Genomic DNA, 9,129 nt, shown 5'->3' on the forward strand with positions numbered 1-9,129 from the left:
CTCTATGGAGAAGCTACGAACGTACAGAAAGAAAAAATATACTATAGTGTAGAAAAACCATAGTTTTTTTCATTGATTGTTTGGTGTTGCCGTCAAAATCCAAGCTTCAGACTTGGAGAGGTCGGACAAGCTCCAAGCTAAAAGAAGTTAGCTGGTGAGAGTGCTTGCCTGTGGCTGTACTCGAATAAAGAAGCTTGCCTCTGGTGCTTCGTCAAGAGGCGGTTCGAGCGAGTTGTACTGTCTACCAGATCTGGTTGATCAGGAATATTCGTACATTCGGCGAACGGCGTATGTCGTCGAGACTTGTGGTGGAGAGTGCCCGCATTCAAGCAATAGAGCTGTGTCACACCATCCCTATTGGAGGGACTTTAAATAGCTCGGGACATCTGGGGTTCCCACTCTGCTTCGGCAGCATTTTATACGATGTTTTTCACTTGAGAGCCTCCACTCCCGAGTTTCCTCAATGTCAACTTTGATGGGTCAATCTTGGACGATGGCACGAGGGAAAGTGCAGGTTTTGTTATTTGGGACTCGTCTGCCAAGGTTGTGGCTGCTGGGGACATTCAGTTATTTGACACTTCGGTTTTGTATGCAGAGTTGTGAGCTGCTTGGGTGGGCCTTCGCCATGCCCGGTGCGTGTTACAGGCCAGGTCCATCATTCTGGAGGGTGATTCAGCCACCGTTATCAGTTAGATCCGGGGGTTCCAAGGGGTAACGGTTGTGACCACCCACTGTTCCGGGACATTTGGGCTATGGTGAGGGTTGAAGGGGCTTTCCAGGCCAAGCATGTATACTGAGAAGCCAATGGGGCTGCGGATTGAGTGACTGTCTATATAGGCTGTCACTCCGGTGGTACTCTGTGGGCTGGAGATAGGGAGTTGCCCTTGGCACACCGAGATATCATATTTTTTGACTTTATTGGGTGTATCCGTACTCGTTAGGTATGATCCATCTGTTCTAGCAAAAATAAAAAAAATAAAAGAAGAGAGAGAGAGAGAAGAAGAAGAAGAAAGCTCAGCTGAAAACAAGAAGAAAAAGTCTCCGCTCCTAAGTCAGGCAGGGACTTGTGAAGAATCTGCAGAGATTCGAAAGTTGTAGTGGATGTGAGAGTATGAGAAAAGAGGTCCTGGATCGGCACCCCTTACCGAGTAAGGCAAATGCGCGCTGTAACTGCTGATGAACCGCCCGCTCGTTACGTGCATCGCTTTAGCTACACGCGGTCATGGACCGAGCTATTATCGTTAGATCCAAGACATCATTTGGGATCTTCTATGGATCTCTCAAGCAATGCACATAGTTCTCGCTATATGAGGGGTCCGAAATCAAGTGTTTTTGGAGTCAGCCTTTGATTTCCCCAGGAAATCACTTTTACCAATAATTTATTATACCTTGCATGACTGTCTTTGGGGCATATATCCCTCAATCCACCTCGCAATTACCGGTTTTTATTTTTTTCTCGCTCTCTCCTAGATTTTAGATCTTTTCTTTCTCACTCCCTCCTAGATTTTAGATCTTTTCCTTCCCTCTCTTTATCCAACGTCCCCTCCATGTTCTTGTCCCTTCACTTTTATCTTTTTCTTCTTCATTTATGTTAGCTTCTCTGTATTTCTCATCATGCAACTGCAGACTTGTGTAGGCCTATATATATTACGCTGCAGCTCTAATTATGTGTTCCCGTCCTTCCACCCTCTCATCTATATTGAGTTTTGCTCAAGTATTCACCTAACCAGTTGGCCCTAACGGTTGTTGACGTTAATGTTCACTCAACGAGTATTATGAACTTAAGTGACAACATGGCAACTAGTCATTCAACTAATTATAAAATGTAATGCAATGATAGATACCATTATATTTTAGTCACAATAAAGATGAATTAAGAAAGATGTATGGTTCAGTATTTCTATGAAATAATGACTCAATTTCATTATTCCGATATCATATTTAGCATGCACTGCAGCACTTAAAATTGCTACGTTATGCACCTGCTCCTCTGCATGTATAGCACTTTCATTTAACTGTGACCTTTTTGCTTGCTTATCGTTTGTGTTTAGCAATCCATTAACATTTTCAAATTGCACTGGTCTGATTGATTCTTATGTTATTCATGGGAAGACTTGACACCCCACTAAAATTACAGTCACAAAGCTTGAGGCATGCACCATTTTTCTTTCCTTTCCCTTTTTTTTGTGGGAAAAAGGATTCGATGGAGTCCAATCAAATTCATTAAAGAAGATTGAGGCATGCACTTGGACATGGATATGGTTCATTTTGGCAAATTTATGTGGTATTGAATCTACTGTTATATGTGGTTCTTTTCTGATGTAATACTGTTATTGCATTAGACATGTTATTATCCCTGATGATGTTTTTAGTTTGGATATGAGCAATTTTGTTGCGTTATACAATGAAACTGTGGTTGGTGGTATGCATTATAGTGAGAATGTGATCATGCATTTCTGCAGAACTTCTCTGGGAAGGTCTCAGAAAAGCTCCTTATGACCTTCCATCTACATGGCTTCGGGCACGGTGGGAAGAACATCGGGCGAAAGATGACTGGTTATCTAAGTTTGGATAGAATTACCCCTGCTGAGTCATGATTAACTCCATTGGCCTAACAACCTCTACTTCCCACACAAGAAGCAAGAATTCCTCCTTCCTTTTGGAAATGGCTATTTCAGTTGATACCTGATGTATCTACATTATCTTGATAAGGACTATTCATCAGACGCTGAAGGTGGTAGGTGAAGCCAGCTTGAACAAAATCCCTGGCAGCCAGCATGGCATCTGATGCAATAGAAGAAACTTTTGACCTGTAAATAGCTCGGTTTGCATGATTGTTCTTCCGTAAATTTTCTGTTGTAGATTCTAATGTGCTATGCTATATATGCAAGTGCAGAATTGGGAGGGGGATTAAATGTTAGCATGCATAATTTTCTATTAATGGAGGGGAAAATCAAATGGTGCAGAAGTTGGTTAATGTTACTCTGTGTGCTGCAGTTCTTTCACATGTTTTGGGTAATCATCCATGAGAAAGGAAAACTATAAACTATATAAAATCTCTAATTATCTTAAATTTCCAACAGCTAAGGAGATTATGATCTTAAGGTCATTCGACAAAAGTTATGTTAAAAGTATGGAGAGAAGAGGGAAAGTGAGTTTCTATGAAGATCATAGTGTTGTGCAAGATTTCTCAGCATTATGTCAAATCAAAGTAGGGGGGAAAATTCCAGCTACATGAGTTTCTGAACAAGTGAGTTGGTGAAAATTTTATTTTCTTATAGAAGGTTAGGCATATAACCCTGAAATTTTTATTCCTAAGCAGTCTTCTGCATACTCAGATGCATCCATACTCTCTGATATCAAAATCCAAGGCAGGGCTGTTGCACTAAAATCCAAAAGCATTTCCTAGCAAAAACTTTTCCAAAAACATTACCTGCCATGTCTTTTTACACCTGCTTGTTGGACAAAATTTGATTGGTATAGGCAGGAAGCCAACATGTCTGAACTTCTCCATATTTGGAAGACTTGTTGAATAAGAATGGTGCATTAGAATTGTTAACTTACCAGTAGATCCGAAAAGCTTAAGCACCCGACTCTGTTTGCATCTAGACTGAGTAGAATTTGAACCCTTTACTTTCAGCTCTGATGCTATGTTACCAGTAGACCAAAAAGCTTATGTTGTTAGCCTTAATAATAATTAAGAACATTTTATTATTTATCCATATTGGCCTGAAACTATTTACATTGCGAATGGGCCTTTCTCTCGGTTAAGTATGGAATGGAATAAGGGTATTTTAAGAATGGGAAAGTGTAAATGTGGAGAAACTATGACAATAGCAGTATTTTAAGGATGGGGTTATAAAAACATAAAACCTCACCCAGAAAGGCTGGTCAAAAGATGTTATTTAAATTTATTGACTCTGTATAATTATGCAAGATCTACCTAGTAAATAACCGATATAGAACTATATATACATAATTAGGTTCTCACATACACCTCTTATTTAAGCTTGAGCATCATTGCCAGGCTAAGAATTCAAATATATGTAAATCCATGAGCAAGCATCATAAATCCAATCACAAACACTATAATCGGTCTATAATTAGCTCTAAAAGTTTTGTACCGCAACATCCCCTAGTCCACGTAGGTTTTTGGCCAGATGCTCTCTGATATCATTGTAATAATGCAGAACCTTACCCAAAAAGCAAGCCGGAAGATATTATTTAGATTCATTATTCTTGTTTAAGTATCCAAGATCCACCTAGTATATAGCTGATGTCGGACTAAATACACGCCCTCACGGATCATTACAAGGGTATTATTGGATTGAAAATGTATGAATATAAGCTTTTATTTAGTCTTAGGATTTGGAAAGGTTACCTTTTTACAAGCTATATGCTCTGTTATTCAAAAAAAGCCTCTTTCTTATCTAGAACCGCATTGGCTCATAGTATCAATTTATAGTTTAAAAATTGACGCCAGGTTGATATTGTCTAAAGATTTGCTCGGTTCCATGGTGAAGTCCCTAAGCTTAGAATTGTCCAAGGCTCACATATTTTGATAGGAAATAGCTCAGACATTGAAGTGTTCTCTGTATGAACCATCACTATTTTTTGGGAAGAATGAATCATCCTTTGTTAAAAGATTTAATTTGATAAATTCATAAAAATTAAACAATTTATGTTGATTGTGCAAGTAGTGGATGCAGTAGAAGCTTCTTTGAAAGGTAATCATATAAGAAAATGTCAAAGGCGCAACCCCCTCTTTTTTTTTTTGTTAGTCTCAACTCTGTCTATTTTGTGATAGTGATTTCCTAGTTCTTTTTTCCTGCATTCTAACTGGAAGATATGAAGGTGTCATAGTGTTGCAACTTTCCATCTCTATTTACTGCTTTTCTATGAGTAACTTTAATGATATCGGCGGACGACTTACTCTAATAAATGCCATAATCGGCACAATTCCTCTCTACTGGATGACATCTTTCTACATTTCAGAGGGGTGGTTTGACTGATGTGGAGCAAGGGGAGCTTCAGGTACAGCTCGCACTGCACTATTCTCTTCTTCAGTAGTCAGAAACCTTTTGGAGACAGAAATCAAGGATTCAGTAGATTTTGGAGGGTGACCAAAACACCATATTCTTCCACCGGTTGACTATCATCTGCAGGCAGAGGAACAAAGTCAACAGCATCAGGGAGAGCAGTGGACAAGGGACGGAGGACCCGAAGTTGATCTGCAAGGTGTTGGAGGGTTTCTTCAGATCCAGGTGGATAGACCAGACTGCTGAAGGGAGGTTGCCCACCCAGCCTGCCCCCTTGAGGAGGGTCACCAGGGATGAGAACGCTAAGCTGATCAGGCCTATTTCGGTTGCAGAGATTCAGGAGAGTCTTTGGTCCCTAGCTAAGGACAAGGCTCCAGGCCCAGATGGGTTCCCTCCACTTTTCTTCCGAAGATACTGGCACATAGTCAAGTAGGATGTGGTGGAGGTCATTCTACAGTTTTTCAGCTCAGCTAGCATGTCTACTGATTGAAAACAGACCTTTATTATCTTGATCCCAAAGAGACTGGACACTACGGAGCTGAGTCATTACCATCCTATCAGTCTCTATACCACTCTATACAAGGTCATTTCCAAGATCCTGGTAAGGAGAGTCAGAGGTGTTTTGGCTGAGCTGATCAGTCTTAAGCAGGGGGCATTCATTGGGGGCGAAGCATCACCAACAATGTTCTTATTGCTCAGAAGTTCATGTGTTATCTCAGGCGGGCATCGAGCAAGAAGTGATGGATGGGCATCAAGCTAGATATGGAGAGAGCCTATGATAGAATGGACTAGCACTTTCTGGCACATTCTCTAGAGAGCTTCGGGTTTAATGGGTTCTTGGTTGTATTAGGGCACTCTCCTTTGCCATTTTGGTGAATGGCACACCCACTCAATTCTTTGAGTCCTCTATGGGCCTCCGACAGGGATGCCCGCTATCACCACTCTTGTTTATCCTCTGTTCAGACGCTCTCTCTAGAGCTCTATGAGGTGCCTCGGTGGCTCTCTCTAGAGCTCTACAAGGTGCCTCGGCACCTTCTAGATCTCTCATATGCTGTTTGCTGACGATTATTTCCTAATAGCTCATGCGAGTAGGAGGTCGGCATAGTCGTTTCGGAGGATTACTGGGGATTGTTGCAGGGCATCTGGACAGCGGGTCAATTTGGCCAAATTGATCGTTTGCTTCAACCCTAGGATTGACCCACGGATGAAGGGTGCTATCTCGGAGATATTGGGGATTAGCGAGCAGGTTGACACCATGTGGTACCTGAGGGTCCCCATCACCGGACGACGACTGCACAAGGGGGACTGCTCGGCGGTGGAGCTGAGCATCCGACAACATTTGGAGGGATGGTAGGCAAGCATTCTATCCATAACGGGCAGAGTTGCCTTAGTAAGGTCAATGTTGAGCTCTATCCCCATATTCATGTTGGCTAACACCTTTGTGCCACTGGCACTATTGAGGTCGTTGGAGCAAATGTTTTGAAGCTTTATTTGGAGTGGGCGAGCTAGAGAGGGCTGCACCCATCTGCTTGGTTGGGAGGTGCTCTGTCAACCGACGAGCAGTGGAGGGCTGGGCATCCATTCTCTCAGCCCAAGGCGAGAGGCTTTGGTGACCAGGCATGTGGTACCTTTTGGAGCCAGAGGAGCTATAGTGCAGGCTGATAAGAGCCAAATACGGGGACAGGGTTGCGGGGGATGTTTTCCGACCTGGGCATCAGTGTTCCTACATTTGGCAAGAGATGTGTGCCCGGGCCACGTTGGTGCTCCCCTAGATCTCATGGGTAGTTGGGGATGGACGCAGCATCGCAGTACCGAAGGATATGTGGCTGACGGGGCTGCCACTTGCCCGATGACCTACCATGCTCGACTTAGGTGCATTGGCGGGGAGCAGAGTGTGCGACCTACTTATCTCTAGGGAGAGCAGATGGGATGTGGACCAGGTCCACCTTATATTTGGTGAGGCACTGGCAGAGAGGGTTTTGGCAACACCGTTACCCTGCAAGGGGACTGAGGATAGGAGGATCTAGAGTCCGACTAGGAGGGCGAGGGTCATAGCCAACGATCTTCAGGCCCTTGTGGATGCGAGCCCTACTTGTCGGATGGAGAGGCATTGGATCTGGCGGCTACGGGTCCACCCTCGCATGGCTCTCTTTCTCTGGAAGGTGGCCTAGGGGTGCCTGTCGACTAGAGGAGTTCTAGCAAGGAGGGGGTTCGGATCCCGTCCGACTGCGAGGGAAGCCCAGAGGTGGAGGAGACTATCAGCCATGCTCTAGTCAGATGTCCATGGGCGCGTCAGGTTTGGGGTGCCGCCTCGAACCCCTACAGATTCTCACATCTACAGAGGTATTCTTGAGCAAGTTACAAGACTCACGACGTAGGCCAGCCTCGGCAGAGTGGGTAGTTATATAGGCCTACCTGGCGTACCACATGTAGTTGGACAGAAATATCTGGATATCTGAGGGAAGGAGATTGCACCTAAGGTCAGTAGTGGATAGAGCCATGATATATGCAGTCGAGCTGTCGAGTGTTGTCATCGCGAACTCACCTGGAGAGGGCAGGGACATCTAGGGTTCCCCTTTGGCTCGTGTAGCGCCCAGGTCTATTTTGATATCCTGAGAACCTCCACCCCTTAGTTTTCTCAACGTAAACTTCGATGGTAGTGTCTTTAAGGACAGTAGCAGTTGTTGGGTAGGCTTCATGATCATAGACCAAGAGTCTCGATTTATTGCGGCCAGGGATGACACATCTTTGATGAGACTGTACTCTTTGTGGAGTTGCATGCGGCCTGTGAGGGCCTCATCTATGCCAGGTAGCAGCTGGGGGTTGATCGGGTCTTCCTCGAAGGGGGCTCGGCAACGGTGATTGACTGGATCCAGAGCGGAGTTAGTAGGACGGATCTGCACCCATTGTGTCGAGATTTTTGTCTGCAGACGGCTGGCCTCGTTCGAGGCTTCGCATGTACTTCGGGTGATTTCTTCTGGGAGGATACTGCGTCTTTACCACAGTCGTTATGTCACATACTACTCGCTGACTCTTCTGGGTGCACTCACGTGCGTATGCTATAAGTTGCCCATTGTACCCAAAAAAAGAAAAAAAGAATTGAGAAAAAGCGTAAAGATTTGGAGGGGAGAAAAGAATTGTAATGGATTTCACTACTTAAGGAGTTGGGAAAAGGTCTGGAGACTAAAACAGCTCGATGGTTTAGGTGTTATAAATCTCAGAACCCTCAATCAATGGTGGAGATATTACAACGACCAATCAAAACCTTGGCGAGAACTAGTTCAGACTCTCTACTACACCAAGAAGGTTCCTTGCCAACCGGAACCAAGAAACAACAAATTGGCTTCTGCTGCATGGAAGGGTATCATAAAAGTTACATCCTCTTTATCAATCAAAGCGTAGTCTTTAAGATTGGAAAAGGAAAGCAGGTTTTCTTTTGGTTTGATCATTGGAAATGGAGAGGACCTTTGCAGTCAAAAGCTACTATACCTTCTTAACAAACGGTGAAATAAGGTCCAACTTTGCTCAGATCATCCGGAAAGTCCCTCTACCAGAAAAATCAAAATTGCGGGGCTTGATTTTAACAATAGAATCTTAAAAACACATCTGTTATTTGCCGAAAAGATCTTGGATACTTATACAGAACTAAGGAACTAAAAAATATTTTCTGGCTAGCCTTTTTGTGAGAAAAAATATTTAGTTCCACATTAGTTATTCGCATACTTGCTATCATCCAATAAATTACCAGGTGGATATTCCTCTAACTATCATCAAAAAAAAAAAAAAACTTTAACTAACTATATCTCCTCTAATCTGGTTTCTATATAAAGTCAGTTGTTTCCAAGCTATGTTCATTACACAAGGGTGGTCCTCGATCTCACAAAATCTAAAACCACATTAATCATGTCTTCTTGTTTTTTTTTTCAATTAAGACCATATAGGACATGTATGTGTGATGTGGGTGGAGAGTATCATTTATGCCTATCTATGATAGTTTACTCATCCAGAGAAAAGCAAAAAGGAAAAACAAAAAATAACGAAGGAATCTGGACTTTTGAAAGGAAAATTTTAAAAATGACATTGTTGACAG

This window comes from Phoenix dactylifera, chromosome 13 (assembly GCF_051530095.1).
Source record: "Phoenix dactylifera cultivar Ajwa chromosome 13, Ajwa_hap1_PhDact_Kaust_v1.1, whole genome shotgun sequence".
Classification (NCBI taxonomy): Eukaryota; Viridiplantae; Streptophyta; class Magnoliopsida; order Arecales; family Arecaceae; genus Phoenix; species Phoenix dactylifera.